The sequence below is a fragment of the Monodon monoceros genome, unplaced genomic scaffold (genome assembly GCF_005190385.1).
Source record: "Monodon monoceros isolate NGI ecotype Baffin Bay Population unplaced genomic scaffold, NGI_Narwhal_1 Super_Scaffold_11, whole genome shotgun sequence".
In the NCBI taxonomy this organism is placed as follows: Eukaryota; Metazoa; Chordata; class Mammalia; order Artiodactyla; family Monodontidae; genus Monodon; species Monodon monoceros.
In genome coordinates, this window is record NW_021703767.1 from 127,958,134 (window position 1) to 127,975,456 (window position 17,323).

General features: G+C 39.9%; 1 protein-coding gene across 1 annotated transcript in view; it reads left to right on the plus strand.

Annotated features, from left to right (window-relative positions):
- The first annotated feature begins 6 nt into the window (after window positions 1-6).
- The window catches only part of RYK (receptor like tyrosine kinase), a 94,683-nt gene continuing 77,366 nt past the window's right edge, over window positions 7-17,323 (plus strand). The window contains exon 1 of the mRNA XM_029213963.1: window positions 7-180. The gene's annotated coding sequence lies outside the window, so the exon portion shown is untranslated. The remainder of the gene's footprint in view (window positions 181-17,323) is intronic.

The following is a 17,323-nucleotide window of genomic DNA, read 5'->3' on the forward strand; positions in this document are numbered from 1 at the left end:
GGACCCGCGGCCTGAGGGCCCCGCCGCCGCCGCTGCTGCTCCTGCTCGCGCTGCTGCCGCTGCTGCTCGCACCAGGCGCCGCCGCCGCCCCTGCCCCGAGGCCGCCGGCGCTGCCTCCCGCGTCTGCCGGGCCCAGCGTGAGCCTCTACCTGAGCGAGGATGAGGTGCGCCGGCTTATCGGTGAGTGGGGCCGCCTGCGCCGGGGTGGGCAGGTAGGGTCGGGCCCCGGTGCTTCCGGCCGCCGGCGGCCCAGTCCGCGCGACCTGGACCGCGGGCGGGCAGGCCCCAGCGCCCCGGGTCGCCTCTGGGCCCCGGCCTTTGCCTGCCTTGCTGGCCGGGAGGTGTGGTCCCTGCCCGGCCCCCGCCCTGGGCCAGCCTTCCGGCCTCCCCCGTACGTCGCGGAAAGACCCGGGGACCCCTCGGCCCCCGGCGATCTACCCCATTCCAGCCTGCTTACAGCCTCTTTAGCCTTTCGCCTTATTCCCTAGAGGCAGACTCTTCTTCCCTGCCGCTCCAAGTTTCTTCGACCTTTCCTCAACGTGTCACTCTAGGGCCCTGGATTTTGGATACTCGAAATCCACGTTTTATTTAGGTTAAATCTGCTGTGGCTTTGATGCCCCAGTAGAGGCCACACTACGGTGCTCATACTTTCTGGTTATCGTAGTTTTTTGTTTTGTTTTGTTTTTAAATGAGAGACAGAGATTGGTTATAAGGGCACTACATGTCCGTGACAGTCTCCAAATCTTGGGACCGATAAGCGTATTTTACAACAGTGAATGAATCTCCAGGTGGCCGACCTTTTAGCTTTTTCAGTACCTTTTTGGTTCTTGTGTTGGAGTTTGGACTGATTCTGAATTTCTGGGCCACTCTTCTGCTTGGAATACCTTGTAAGAAAAGGAGAACTTGGCTTTGGGTCAGTTGGTGGTTCTGTGCTACCTAATTAGCTTTGTCATTGGGGAATTAATTTGAAAAATGTGACTTTGTGGATTCTGGAAATGACCCCTTAGAGGAAGGTCTGATAGAAATGGCCCCAAATGGGAAGTCTTTGGTAGCTGCAGATAGCTGTACATTCACTTTCTTTTGTGTATTATGGGCCAGAAAACCACATTTTTTTTCATTTTTATTTCATCTCAGATTTGTGGTGCGTCTAAGGGTTTGAGGAGAAAAATTATTCTTTTAAGCATCCATTAGCTGTCATTTTATTCAATTTTTTTTGTTATAAGACTTTCTTGAGGTCTACTGAAGTCCACTCAGTGTTAAAATGGAACTGCTTTTAAGCAGGCTGTTTAGACATTGTTATATATACGGGTTTGTCCCCTTTAACCAAAGAATGCTGTGTTTTTGTAATGTCCTGCTGGTCTGTAATCCTCTTTTTAGTCTGGTGGAATTAGCTGAATTTAATTTAGCTAAGTTAAAACAGCAAATTGGATTAGTACTTGAAACAAGACTAAGGTTTAGGAAAAATAATGAATGCTTATAAATTGACTCATAACATTAATTTTAAAAATATTAATGTATTATGCATGGTTTTGTAAAGGTTTTTTGGTTAAAAGCGTGTATATAATTTGTGACTTTGTTTACATGTAAGAAACCAATTGAGGTAGGGGACATGGCACAACCAGAGGCTGACATTGACTGAATGCCTGCCATATACTTCCTCCTACATGTTTTATACACATTATTTCCTCTAATTTTCTTGTGATCCAGTGAGGTGGATATCATTATTCCTCTTTTAGAGATGAGGAAAGTGAGACTTTAACTTGCTCAAGGTCACACATTTAATAAGCTTTTTTTAAAAATAATCAAACATAGTGTTGACATAGGCCACAACAAGTTTCAAATTTCATTGAATGAAATAAAGATATTTATATAGAAGTTTGATTATGGCATGGTGGAAAAGAAGTCATTGCTAATTAATACTTGAAATGATGTATTTGTTACCTGATTGATGAGCATCCAGTTTGTGCCCAGGAATGAGCTGTTGGGAAGAGGGGAGGGAGGATTTCCTCACTGATCAACCTTGGTCCACCTCTGGGACAAGGGGAACCTTCAGTAGTATTTTCTCTAATGCAAACAGAGTTGACCTGTTACAGTGGGTCTCTTGACTCTCCATCCTGCCAGATCCAGGTCCTCTCCTTCCTTCCATCTTCCTCATCTATTCTGACTTTAGTTTTTGGCTGCCCCTGGCTGGGGAAGAACAATTGGGTGGGGCTGAGATGTATACCAGGCATACTGATTTCTCAGAATGCAGTTTCCCACAGGAACTCTTATGCTTATGGTGTTTAAGACTACTTGAAATACTTTGTACCATGTTTTTGTATCATTATGGGTTAAATGCCTTCTGAAAGCTGACTTGGGAAACTAACCATCACTTTATAATATTTGTAAGACAATGAATTTGCAATTCCAAGTATGAAACTTATAAATAAAGTTGGTAGTGACACCTTTATAAATTGAACTGATTGTTCTTGACATGAGAATAAGTTGTTTTAATCCAATTCATATATGCACATAGTTAAAAAAAGAAATCAAATAGTGCTAAAAGACCTCAAATGAAAAAACAGCAGTCTTCTGCCTTTGGCCTTTTTATCCTCCGGGCCCTACTTTCTAGTGGAAGCTACTATCCCAAGCTAGCTCTTTTTTTTTTTTTTTTCCCTGTTTTTTTTTTACTTTTCATATTTTGAAATCAATGTAGAATAAGCATTTCACTTCCTAGTATCATAACTGAGCAGTTGTCCTCTTCTCTTGCCCAAATCCCCCAATATAGTTACATCATTTTTAGTAAAACCAGCAGTCTGTATTTAGATTATTGTATATTTATATTTACAATATATTTATATTGTAAATTTTTATTATACATTATTATATGTATACATGTACGTATACGTACACACACACACACATATATAAACTCACTTGTGAGTTAAATAGTGACCCATGGTTATGTTTTCTTCTCCTGTATGTTATTGTTTTTCCTGGAGCAAATAAACTATAAACTTTTTGAGTCTTTTCTGTATCTATGGCTACAATCTCTCATACACTCCAAGAAATATGTTAAATGCCTTTTGATATTTTTTTTCCAGGTAACACATCAAATCATCTATCACTTTCACTTGGTTTCCTCTTAGAGACTCCCTGCTTTGGAGCCTTCCATCCTCTTCTTCCAATCTGGACAGTAGGATTATTTTTCCTGCACATACTGTACCCTTCTCTCCTGTCTTGGAGCCTCTGTTTCCTGGATCTTCTGTCTTCCTTTTTCTTTGTTTGCTTCATTTTGCTAAAGTATATCCTCAGTAGCTTACTGAGAAGGGTTGCATGGGAGGTGAATAATTTGAAGCCTTATATGTCTGAAGGTGTCTATCCTATCCTCATGCTTTATAGGTGATTTGGCTGAATTTAGAATATTAGACAGAAAAAAAAATATATTTTCCCGATTTTTGGTGGCATTTTTACACAGTTTTCTGGCTTTAAGGGTTTCTGATGAAAAATCCAAAATCATTCTGATTCCTTTTTTTTCCTTGTGTGTTTTTTTCTTTTCTTTTTTTTTTTTTTGGTTGTTGTTGTTTGTTTGTTTTCTGTTTTTTGAGCTTAGGGTCTTTGTCTTTAAAAAAATTCTGTAATTTTATCAGCTTCTGTGTGGGTCCTTCCTTCTGTTTGTGGTCCCTAAGACGCCCTTTCAATCTAGAGACTCATATCCTTCAGTTTTCAAAAATGTCTGTTACTTCTGATAATTTCCTACCCATCACTTGTTTTGTTTCTGAGATATCTATTGGTTTGGTTATTGAATCTTCTGGAATTGATCTTCAGATACTCAACGTATGTTGCCTCTTATTTACATCTCTATGTTTGGAGGTGGGAAGAGGGGGAAATTTTCTCAATTTTGTCTTCCAAGCTCTTTTATTTTTAAAATTTTAATGATGATTTTAAATTTTAGAACTCTTTGTTTTCTGTTTCCATTTCCATTTCATTTTATTCTAATTTTATGGATGTATTATCTTCACTTATCTTTGAGGCATGTGTTTGTTGTTTTTAATTTTTTCTGTATGTTTAACATTTTTAAAATATTTCTTCTGCTTCCTCCAATGTGCCTGTTCATTTCAGAGTTCTTTTTCTGTTCATTTAGATAGTATCTGTTGATCCTTGGCTGTCTGTAATTAAGAGTGAGATGCTGAAAAGTTGATTAGGGGAGGGCAAGCTTGTGGGTGGGTAGGTGGGTGGTCTATTGGCCTCCCTTGGAATGTGGGTGAACGTTTCATTGGGAGCCCCCCCCTCACACACACATATCAGCACCTTCACAGTTTCTTTGGGACTGGTCAGTGTCTGCAGAGAAGACACCTGCAGTCTGCTGCCTCTGGTGTGCTTGGTGGTACACCAACCTCTGTGGTTCAGTTTTTTCAGAAAAACTTTGGGTCTCTTGCTGGACCTGGGGGCCCAACTGCTTTGAATGCCCCTCATCAGAGGCTCCCCCTTTGACAGGCCAGAGCCTCAAGCCAGCCTTTGGTGGCCCTTGTTGCATCCAGGGCTGAGTCCCTCTAGAGGTTCTGAGAGGCAGTGACCACTCCTTCAACTGCTTCCCATCTTGCAAAAGTTTGTTGAAATATATGTTGTGTTGTCTTCTTTCCCTTTCTGTGTTTGTGGTTTAATGTCTTTGTGATTTCATTACTGTCATTTTAGGAGGATGGGGGTAAAGGCAAGTGGTCATTCTACAGTGTGTAAATGGTTGGGCTTTGACTATTGAAGAGCTGGTGATGTGTAGTTTTTTGGTACTAACAATATTAGGAAGAGTAGTGGTGGTGGTCACAGAAATGGTTGACACTTGAATTTAGAGTGCTGCTGACGTGTGGCAATCTTGCCTGTGTCAGGTACAAAAGTAATCCCTGTTTTGGGTGTGTATTGTTACTTCCATAATACAGATGAGGAAACAGATGTGCAGGAAGTATGTAACTAGCTCATTCCTTGGTAGTAGGGCATGCAGTCTTGATAGAAGTCCATCGGTATAGAGACTCCAAAAGCCTCAGACGTTTTATGTGGCATCCCTGTGTCCCCAGGCCCTGCTTAGGCTGCAGTGTAGGCATCCATTTCTCCATTTTACTGATGAAGACTGATCTGGGGCCCTTTGGGCAGTGAATAGAGGGCCAGGTCTTGACTCAGCCTGGAATCCATATCGCCTCTTCGTCAGCTCTGGAGGACCTGTGATTAACCAAAATGCTTAAGGAGTAGAATCGGCAAGCCTGCTGCCACATGTGCTCATCTGTGGTCTTGATTATTATCTGCATTCTCTCCTGTTCTCTATCTACTTGATAATTCTAATAGCTGAGTTCCCTGGAAGTCCAGAGCTGGTGAAATCAGTCTGTGGCTGGGGCAGTACCAGGGGGTGTGGGAATAAGATGCTGATGGGTGGGGGGTATGATATAAACTGGTCATGGCAGCGGTGATGGTGGTGATAGGGAATCTGTAGGAGTCAGGGGGACTTCTGAGAATAGACTCCGCCTCACACCAATTAGAAATTCACTTTGGATAACTTGCCTCTCCATTAAAATAAATATCCTCTGAAAGAGTTAAGCGTTGTTCACATCTTTTTTAAAATCAGTTCAATACTAGTTGAGATCATTGCTCCCCAAATCAGTCCAGTAAAAATTTTTGAAGCCCAACCAAGTACCATATATTGTGGTAGAAAATGGCAATTCAAAATTACTGAATTCCTTTTCTTGAATAACTCAAATTTCGTAGGGGAGACTAACAGTTGTATCTACAACTATAACACTGAGATAAGAGTTATACTGCTGATTGATGTAAGTTTTTGTGGGAATGATTACTTTTGACTGTAGAAGGAGGGGGAGTGGAGAGGCTTAGGGGCTTTCAGGAATGTGTTCCAGGAAAGGAGACATTTGAGCCTCATCTTGAAGGATGAACTTGAAAGACAGAAAAGAGGAGCATTTCATGTCAGGCAGAGAAAATAGCACGAACAAAGCCATAGCTGTATGGAAGCAGATGTGTGTGAATTCAAGGAGTAGGCTAAGGTGAGAAAATTTGGCAAAACCAGGGAGTGGCAGAATATAAAGCTGGGAGGTAGGTTGCAGTTAGGTTAGGAATTTGAAGTTTATTTTATAGGTAATGAGGAACTGTTGAACTTAGGAAAGGAGAGTATACAGATAGGACTGGGTTCTAGAAAAAACAGCTTCGGCCCCAGTGAAAAGGGTGGCTTGAAGACTGAAAAGCTGGATCTGGGAAATGGGACAGAGTCAGCCTTGTGCTGGTAAGAGGAATCAACTAGGACAGTTGAGGGGGGGTGGGATGGATTTGTGAGGAATTTTCTGGGAGTTTGGAGAAGACTTAGTGGAGGACACCTCAGGGCTAAAGAAGAGGGAGGAGTCACAGAGGAATCTGAGTTTCACATTTGGGCAGCTGAACTGAAGGACTCTTTTTGGGAAATGGTTGAGGAAAAAGAAAGATGAGATGAGCCACGTGTTCCTCTCCTCCCAGCACCTCTCTTCCTCTTCAACCTCAGGCCAAGTGTTTGGGGGAGGGCAGTGAGGGTGTCCTCTCTGCTGGTGTCTGGCATATCCTGCCACTGCCCAGACTTTGAGGAGGTGGGTGCTGGTGGAGGTGGGTTAGCACCTTGCAGCACACTCTTAATCCTGGGCCTTTGGGTAGGGTTGGTGGCATTGATGCAGCATTAATTTGAATCCATGTGTTCTTCACTGGGAGAACAAGACTGAGACATTGTGCAATTGTGGGTTTTGAGGTTTTTTTTTTTCCTTCTTCGTGCTACACATGTGGGAGAACTCTGTCCAGTTATGGCTAACCTGTCCCCTGTGAGTCATATCCTGAGTTGACTAGTCAGTTCTGAAGGTGCTGCCTGGAACACTGTTTGGATTTTAAGGATCATTTTAGAAACAAATGAAACATGTAGGTATTTTTTTGAGCATCACAAATTGAGAAGTTCCACAGCATTACTTTTGGGGTTTTAACACAGTTATGCCAGTGTTCTGAAAAAACTTACCAGCTATACATACTAAAACAAAACAAAACAAAAACTTGACATGAAGTAGAGCCACTAGCTACTCTGAAATTATATTATGCTTAAAAGTGTGCTTTTTTGTGTTATTGTTGATGTACATCAAGTACAATGTTTTCTAATCAAGATGTTATTAAACAGCTTTCATTTATGTAGGACCTCTAAAAATGTGGTGTGCCAGAACAAAAGTGTGTATTGCTGAATTAAGTAATAAACACTTATTAATTGATTCTACTTAACTATGCCCAGCAAGTGACAGTGCTGAATGGTAGAATATTTCTGAAAAGTAATTTAATAGGTCCCATTCTTGTTCATAAGACAGATACGTTGTGTCTTGTTCATAAATAATGAACATGTTCTTATATAAATGTCTTGCTCTGTGTCAACTATTTCACATATTTTCTTTTATTTTATCAACCACTGGAAGTAGATGGCATTGGCATTTTTCTATAGATAAAGCTGAGGATCCGGGAAATTACAGAATTTGCTGGAGGTCACAGAGATGTCTAGGGCTATATGACTCTAAAGTGCATGCCTTCTCTACTCTGCTGCCTCTGAAAGTTAACAGTTCAGTCTTTATCTAACCAGATCATCTGAGGGGCTTAAACAAAGTACAGATTCCTATACCTACTCTGAGCAATTTGTTTAGGAGATCTGAGATGGGGCCCAGCCAGTGAGATTTTTGAATGGCATGTTGCATGAATTGTAAGATGTACGGCTTTTTCACATTTGAACATCTCTGAAATTGGAACCATTTCACAATCAATGGTGAATCATCAGTTAATTGACAGCTCTTTTTCTTTCTTAGTGGCACAAAAAATAATGGTGCATTTTAGATTAAATGAAATATAGTATTTTAACAAGGTGATTTTAAAAAAATAATAAATTTATTTATTTATTTTTGGCCACGTTGGGTCTTTGTTGCTGAACGCGGGCTTTCTCTAGTTGTGGCGAGCGGGGGCTACTCTTCATTATGGTGCGCAGGCTTCTCATTGTGGTGGCTTCTCTTGTTGCAGAGCATGGGCTTTAGGTGCGCAGGCTTCAGTAGTTGTGGCACGTGGGCTCAGTAGTTGTGGCTCGCGTGCTCTAGAGAGCAGGCTCAGTAGTTTGGCTCACGGGCTTAGTTGCTCCGTGGCATGTGGGATCTTCCCGGCCCAGGGCTCAAACCCGTGTCCCTTGCATTGGCAGGAGGATTCTTAATCACTGCGCCACTAGGGAAGTCCCAATAAGGTGATACTGTGAAGGAGACAGACATAATTTGCCACCTTTCCTTTTTTTTGGGTACCTGTCACGACTTTCTTTCAGAGTTGTAAAATTCACTGGTGGTAAATTATTTACTTGTGGTAATGGCTGTGTAGTAATGTCCTTGCAGGGTAGGCAAATGATGGCAGTGAGATATTACCATTAGGTTTAAGAGCAATGGCAACTCACTTTTCAGCTAGGAAGTTGCTGGCAAGAGAAATATCAGTGGTTCTCAACCTTATTTTGTGAAAGCCTTAGGGCCTTTTCCTAGACAAGGGTGTGGATCCCACACATACTAAGTTTTGCACACTGTGATGGGGGTTCTTAGACTTTGAGGACCTTACAGGGCCCCCTGATGAAAGCTTATGGGTACATCTGAATTCCTCAAAAGCTGGTTCTGGAAGGGGGCATCTATTAACATTCTATATTTCATCCTAGGATTCTTTGACCTCCTACGTGATTTTCTTTCCTTCTAGTTTTATTGAGATTTAATTGACATAAAGCACTGTGTAGGTTTAAGGTGTCCAGCATAATGATTTGACTTACATACATCATGAAGTAATTAACCACAGTAGGTTTAGTGAACACCATCATCTCATATAGATAAAATATTAAAGAGAAAAAAAATTTCATTCCTTGTGATGAGAACTCTTAGATTTCCTCTCTTAACAGTGTTCATATATAACATACAGCAGTGCTAATTATCTTTATCATGTACATTATATCCCTAGTACTTATTTATCTTATAACTGAAAGTTTGTACTCTTTGATTACCTTCATCCAACTCCCCCTGCCGCCTGAATTAAAAAAAAAATTTTGCATACATTAAGGTTTATTCTGTTGTAGTTATATGGGTTTTGACAAATGCATCCAGTATAGTATCATATAGAATAATTTTGCAGCCCTAATAAGTCCCCTGTGAAGGGGGGCATTTATATTTATTAATACCTTTCCTTATATTTTAAATGTTTGCTTTTAAAAATGTATTTATTATGTAAAATTTCAAACATTCAAAAGTAGACAGAATAGTATAATGAACCTCTGTGTATCCATCATCCTGCTTCAACAATTATCAGCTCATGGCCAGTTCTGTTTGGTCTCTACTTCTCCACTCCCCAATCTGCTCCCTTGTCCTACTCCCCCTCATCTTCTGCTTGGATTATTTTGAAGCAAACTCAGACATAAAATTTTGTAAAAAATTTTTTGGTATGTATCTCTAAAAGATAGGAATTCTTTAAAATTTTGTAATAACTATTATCACACCTAAGAAATTAACAGTAATTCATAAATACCAAATATCTAGGCTTAGATCTTCCTGATTTCTAAATGAATGTTTATGTAGAGACTCTTGCCTGCCACCTGTTTCTTCCCTTGTCCCTGCTCCCCACCATACCACCGTTTAGTTCCTTTGGTGCCAAGCTTTTTTCACCCTAGGGTCTGCATTTGATGATTGCTCTGCCTTATGTACTTTTCCTAGATCTTTACATGGCTAGAGCCTTCTAGATCTTAGCTTAATGTTACTTCCTCAGAGAGCCTTGCCTTCCTAGGGTTGACCCTCAGTGCTACTCTGTTCTGTCACCCTGTTTTCTTTTCCTTTTTTTTTTTTTAAATTAATTAATTTGTGGCTACATTGGTCTTCGTTGTTGCGTGCAGCCTTTCTCTAGTTGCGGTGAGCAGGGGCTACTCTTCGTTGCGGTGCGCAGGCTTATCATTGAGGTGGCTTCTCTTATTTCAGAGCACGGGCTCTAGGCACACAGGCTCAGTAGTTATGGCTCGCGGGCTCTAGAGTGCAGGCTCAGTAGTTGTGGCGCATGGGCTTAGTTGCTCCGCGGCATGTGAGATCTTCCCGGACCAGGCCTTGAACCCATGTCTTCTGCATTGGCAGGCGGATTCTTAACCACTGTGCCACCAGGGAAGACCCCACCCTGTTTTCTTTTAAGTACCTGATACTTTTGTTGTTTCCATCTCCCTCTGTAGGAAGGCTAATTCTGTTTGAGTAGAGACCTTTTATATTGTTCCACTCTGTATGCCCAGCACCTAAATCAGTACCTGGCATATAGTAGGATATTCAGTAAAAGTTCAGTGAATGAATGAATCATATTTTCTTTTTGTTTTTTTGGATTCACTATCTTGTGCCTTACTGGGGTCATCATTCTCTTGATCATTTCCCATTGCCCGCTAAGTTATTATCCAAAAGGGGATTGGCCTGAACTTATGAATGTAAGTTTAAATCAATTAGTTTTAATAGCTTATTTCCTTTGAAGTTGCCTAATTTTCCCAAGTCTCTGTCCCCTGAGCCCCCCCTCTGGGTAAGGTGCCCCCCATCTTGGCTTCCATAGCTCTATACCATGTACAAACACATCTGTATCACTGTACCCATCATGTTCTATAGTTTCCCTACTGCATTAAGGCTACCTCATGGCTTGGCACATAGCTGTCTCTCAGCAGACTGCTGGTCCACACTACAGTTGAAGGATGTAGAATATTCAAGAGAGATTCCGGAAAAATAATTAAAAGCCGGAAAACAATTTCTAATCTTTTCTTCTGAAATGCTAACCTGCTGTTAATCCTAGCCAGTGTATTTTTTCATCTCGTACATTGTAGTTTTCATCTCTAGAAATTTGATTTGGGTCTTTTTATATCTTCCATGTCTCTACTTAACTTTTTGTGGGGTACAGTTACAATAGTTGTTTTAATGTCTGCTGATTCTAACATCTGCCAGTTCTGGGTTGGTTTCAGTTGATCTGTCATCTGTCTATCTACTTATTTTGCTTTTTTACATGCCTGGTAGTTTTTGACTAGATGGCAGACATTATGAATTTTACCCTGTTGGGTGCTGGATATTTTTGTATTCCTGTAATTATTCTTACATTTTGTTCTGGGACCAGCTAAGTTACTTGGAAGCAGTTTGATCTTTTCAGGTCTTGCTTTTAAGACTTGTTAGATAAGACAGGAGCAGTGCTCAGTGTAGGTCCAATTATTCCCCACTACTGAGTTAAGACCCTTCCGTGTACTTTCTCCATTGACCTGTGACTCATGAGGTTTTCCAGTCTGGCTGGTGGGAATAGGTGATATTCCAAAATGTATGAAGTGCTATGCACTGTTAACCTTTTATTTTTTCTCTGCCCTTGTGTAGCTTCCTTATGCATGATCAGTACTCAGCTGAAGGCTCGAGGGGCAACCCTCTGCAGATCTTGGAAATTCTCTCTCTGTGTAGCTCTGTTCTCTGGTACTTTGTCCTGCGTACTCTAGCTGTCTTTGTCTTTCTGAACTCTCACATATTTTGTCTGTTTTTTGATAATTTCAGACGAGAGGGTTAATCTTGTCCTGTTATTCTATCTTGTCCAGAAGTGGAAGTGGCCAAGGATTATCTTTTTGATTGTTTGCATCTTTTCTAAAGTTGTTTAACTCCTTAGATTATTTGTTAAAGGAGAGAATTTAGTCTAATTTCAAGAAAAAGCACTAAGGTTGTATACCTACGCATGCGTGCACATGTGCACAAATGTGGGTTTATACTAGCTAACATGGTGTGAGAAAATATTGGATTTGGAATCTGCATATTTGAGTTTTAAGTCCATCTCCTCCTTCTGTTATATGTGGGTAGGCAAGTAATTAACGTTTCTGAGTGTTGGTTTCCTCATATATGAGATGTATAGCAGGATGTCTGTTATCATATTGCCATAATGTATATGAAAATGCTACATAATCCTCAAAATAATTTATTTTAGTTACTGGTGGGGGATTTATATGTTTTTGGATAAAAGCTCAAATCATAGAATGTTAGAAAGAGAGGTCACTTAGACATCACCTGGTTGATTGCCTTGGGTAGCAACATTTATCACTCGCTGAGCAATTACTTATTGAATGTACAATAGGCCTTATTTTAGGGGCTTGACATGTTTTGGTGAATAAAGCAGATATAGATCCCTGGTGTCATGGCACAAACTTCTAGCGGAGAGCTAAGTGACTTGCCTTAGAAAAGAATTCAGGTAGCTTTGGAACTGGACTCCAAGTTAGTACTTGGAGTTGCTGGGAGGGAGGAACGATGTTTGTGAGTTCTCCATTGTGCTTTGAGCCCCTGGCCATAATAGCCAACTCTAAGTTACTAATGGCCTCCACGGCTGACTGAGAGTGTGTGCTCCTTATTAGGAGTTGACTATGAAAGAAATTGAATGGTGGTTATGTCAAACTGTGAGTAAATTACTCCATGTCTACTCTAGAGCTGTACTTGCAATGCATGCATGAGCTTGGTGAGATCATTTTCTTCTTTAAATAGTGCAGGAACCAATGATAAATTAGTTTCCAGAGTATCATTTTACCAGATACTAGAACATTCTCACGCTATGGCAGGGCATGCTTCATATTTTATGTTATAGTGCTAGAGATTATGGGTTATGTTTTTGTTACTTACTATTCTTACATAGGAATTGGGGAGCACCTTTAACATCTCTGCAGTTGTGGTACAAATCACATCTTTGGGGGAATTCTTTTATGGATTTTTTTTTTAAGATGACAGCTATATTAATTGGATGTGAAATCTTGTTCCCTGATCCTGTGTTTTAGTGTCAGCCCTCTTTATAATTTCTTATCCATCTGCTATAGTATTTTCAGATGGGGAAGGTGACGGTATTATTTGAGTCATCCATTTGAAATCAAAAGTGACAATACTCGTGAAGAGAAAAAAAAGTGACCACACTCTCCCTTTGATTCCACACAACTTCTCTCAAAGGTCATATCATCACAGGTACTAGAGAGGCAAACCTGAGCACAGCATTTGTGATGCAGAGCTTTGGGTTTCCATTTTCAGGGATCACTGAATTACAGTCAAAGTTATGTACTGAAATGGAAGACACGGGAGGGGAGATGCTTGGTACTGGAATAGTTGTATCCTGGAGCCTGATCTGTTAAAGCAGTGGCAACTAATAGCCATTCCAGTGGATTGTTTTAAGTGAGCTGTTGATTTTGATCACACATCATGTACTCTTCCTAAAGTGGCAGAGTGAGGAAAGGTGCTCAGTGATTGCAGATGCTGGCTTTTCTTTGAGAGGATCAGGAGGTTCCCTTTCTTGATGCTGACCCCCTCGCCACTTCTTAGGGACCAAAGGATGGACCTCTTGCCTTTCCTTTGAAGAGGCCAGTTTTAGGCATGGGATGAGGAGGCAGCCTGTAGGAAGGGGGTGGAGGGAAGGGGCATGTTTACTTTGTCTTCCATTGTTGATGTCTTCTTTCTCTTAAAAGCTCACTTTATTTCTTTTTATACTCTCTGTGTGTACATGTGTACTCTCAGCCCACTTCTATCCAGACATTTATGGTTGCAGCAGAAATGTAGGAGGAAAATCTGAATGGGCAGAGATCACATGAAACATCTCATTTAATCTACAAGAATATTGTTTAAACAGCTGTGGGGATTGAAGATTTATGTGCTTTTTCATTTTTAATTATGAAGATAGGTTGCCCCTTTCCTATAGTCTAACATTTGTAAATTCCCTTCTTATGATGTAGTTAAATATTAGGTCTCAGCTAATTTTCTAGGTATAATTTGACTATAGCTAGGTTTATGAGATTTTGATGGACAAATTGTTACTTTATTGTATTTATTTCAGTTTGTTAGTTTCCATAAACCAGGAAAATTTGAAGTAAGAGCTCTGTATTTATTTAATTTCAGCATTGATTAAAATACAGAGTATTTACTGGTTTCATACGTAGTAAGTGATTTTGGCTTTTTTCCTCTGGCTTGTATACCACACTGTCCTCAGAACCTAGAAGATTATTTTGACTAAGTAAATTTTTAACTTAAGCTTTGACTAGCGTTTGGAAACCATTGATGATATCATAGAATAATAGAGTTTTGGCTGACATTTGGAAACCATGGATGATATCATAGAATAATAGAATTTTGGGGCTGAGGAGGGACTTTAACTTTATCTGGTTTAACTCCCTTGTTTTATAGTTGAGAAAATTGATGCCTGGAGAAGGTGGTTAAATAATTGATTGCCAAAGGTCACTCAGCTGCTCATTAGCAAAAACTCTGCTATAGTTCTGTTTCTACATCACTTTTGTTTTTCTACCTTAACTGATTCCTTATGTTTTCTTTAAAACATCATTTCCCTTAAAAATCTATCTTTGATGTAGTTGATTTTTATCTACAGCCAGCCATTCATGCATCTAACATTTGAGTACCTAACAAATAACCTAAGACCCCAGCCTTGCTTGTGAGGTGCAAGGTAGTGGGGAAGACAGACGTGTGAACAGCTCCTGGAATGTATTTTGTTTTGTGCTGTAAGGTGGCTCTTTTTTAAAGGGAGGTGGTTTGGTCATTGACACTAATTGACCATTGTTGTGGCCTTAGGAATCCAATAGTTAACTTTTAAAATCGTTTAGAATAATTTTTAAACTATTGTGTTATTTGAACTTGAGCTACACAGGCCAGGTCATGTAGAACACAGGCCTTGAATTAAGCTTGAGCTTTTTTTTAATATTGTTTAGAGGAAAATGAATATTCCTTGATGGCTGTTGAGAGTTTTGCAGAAATAACTTTGGATTTTCAGCTTGGAATTTGGGTTGTTTAAAAATAACTTATGAATAAATGTCATATTTTCTAACAATAGAGTAACATTCCTACTTTGCTGGAATTGGCAGTGAGAAATTTAAGTCTGATTATTATAGGCGAAGAACTGAAATGTTTTTCATCTTAGGTTCGAAGAGAAAAACTCTATACATTCTAATAACAAAATGCTACCTCTTCAATCCAGGGCTGTTCGCCCTTGTTCCTGCCTGCTTTCCCGCAGAGCCCCTTTCTACCTTCCACCCACTCTAGTTCACCAGCTCTGTCCTCTGTTCTGCTGGGCCTTTCAGTTTTATCTTGTAGAGCTCCAGTTTTGTTTTGAGGTCTCCTCTGACTCTTTCATACTGCTGCTTTATCTCTTCGGCTTAACTGAAACCTGCTTTCTTGTGAGTGATATTTTCCTCATCATACTCTCTAGTCACTGGAAGTCAGTTTTAGAACACTCCCTCCCCATTTATTGGGCAGGGGTCAGCTTTTTTCCTTTCTTCTTTAAAAATAATAACTTATTGGGTGAAATTCACATGACATAAAATTAACCATTGTAAAGTGAACAAATTATTCAGTGACATTTAGTACATATACCATGTTGTGCGACCACCAACCCTGTCTAGTTCCAAAACATTTCCATTGCTCCAGAATAAAACTCCTCACCCGTTAAGCAGTTTTTTTCTCACCTCCCTCTTCCCCCAGCCTCTGGCAACCACCAATTTGTTTCCTATTTCTGTGGATTTATCTATCCTGGATATTTTATATAAATGGACTAATACAATATGAGACCTTTTCTATCTGGCTTCTTTTATTTAGCATAATGTTTTGGGGGTTCATTCACATTGTAGCATGTATCAGTACTTCACTCCTTTCTGTGACTGAATAGTATTCCATTTCTATGTATATACCACAGTTTGTTTCTTCATTCATCTGTTGATGGACATTTGGGCTGTTTTCACATCTTTACTATTGTGAATAATGCTTCTATGAACATGTGTGTTAAGTACTTGAGTACCTGTTTTCAGTTTTGGATATATACCTAGGAGTGGAATTGTGGGTCATGTGGTAATTCCATGTTTAACTTTTTGAGGAACCACCAAACTTTTTTACAGTGGCTGAGCCGTTTTGCAGTCCCACCAGCAATGTACAGAAGTTCCAGTTTTTCCATGTCCTTGCTAACACTTGCTGTTTTCTGTTTGTTTGTTTGTTTTTTAATTAATGCTATCCTAGTAAGTATAAAGTTTTACCTCATTGTGGTTTTGATTTGTATTTCCCTAATGACTGCTGGTGTTCATGTGTTTGTTGGCTATTTGTGTGTCTTCTTTGGAGAAATGTCTTTTCAAGTCCCTTGCGCATTTTTAAATTGTCTTTCTGTTGTTGAGTTGTAAGAGTTCTTTATATATTGTGGATACTAGACCCTTATCAAATACATAACTTGCAATATTTTCCTCCATTTTCTAGGTTGTCTTCACCTTGATAATGACTTTCAATATGCAGGGTTTTTAAAAATTTTTTAACATCTTTATTGGAGTATAATTGCTTTACAATGCTGTGTTAGTTTCTGCTTTATAACAAAGTGAATCATCTATACATATACAAATATATCCCCATCTCTCTTCCCTCTTGTGTCTCCCTCCCTCCCACCCTCCCTATCCCACCCCTCTAGGTGGTCACAAAGCACCAAGCTGATCTCCCTGTGCTATGTGGCTACTTCCCAGTAGCTATCGGTTTTACATTTGGTAGTGTATATATGTCCATGCCACACTCTCACTTTGTCCCAGCTTACCCTTCCCCCTCCCCATGTCCTCAAATCCATTCTCTAGTAGGTCTGCGTCTTTATTCCTGTGCAGCCCCTAGGTTCTTCATAACCATTTTCTTTTTTTTTTTTTAGATTCCATATATGTGTGTTAGCATGTGGTATTTGTTTTTTTCTTTCTGACTTACTTCACTCTGTATGACAGACTCTAGGTCCATCCACCTCACTACAAATAACTCAAGTTCGTTTCTTTTTATGGCTGAGTAATATTCCATTGTATATATGTACCACATGTTCTTTATCCATTCATCTGTCGATGGATACTGATGTTGCTTCCATGTCCTGGCTATTGTAAATAGAGCTGCAATGAACATTGTTGTACATGACTCTTTGAATTATGGTTTTCTCAGGGTATATGCCCAGTAGTGGGATTGCTGGGGCATATGGTAGTTCTATTTTTAGTTTTTTAAGGAACCTCTGTACTGTTCTCCATAGTGGCTGTATCAATTTACATTCCCACCAACAGTGCAAGAGGGTTCCCTTTTCTCCATACCCTCTTCAGCATTTATTGTTTGTAGATTTTTTTGATGATGGCCATTCTGACTGGTGTGAGGTGATACCTCATTGTAGATTTGCATTTCTCTAATGATTAGTGATGTTGAGCATCCTTTCATGTGTTTGTTGGCAATCTGTATATCTTCTTTGGAGAAATGTCTGTTTAGTTCTTCTGTCCATTTTTGGATTGGGTTGTTTG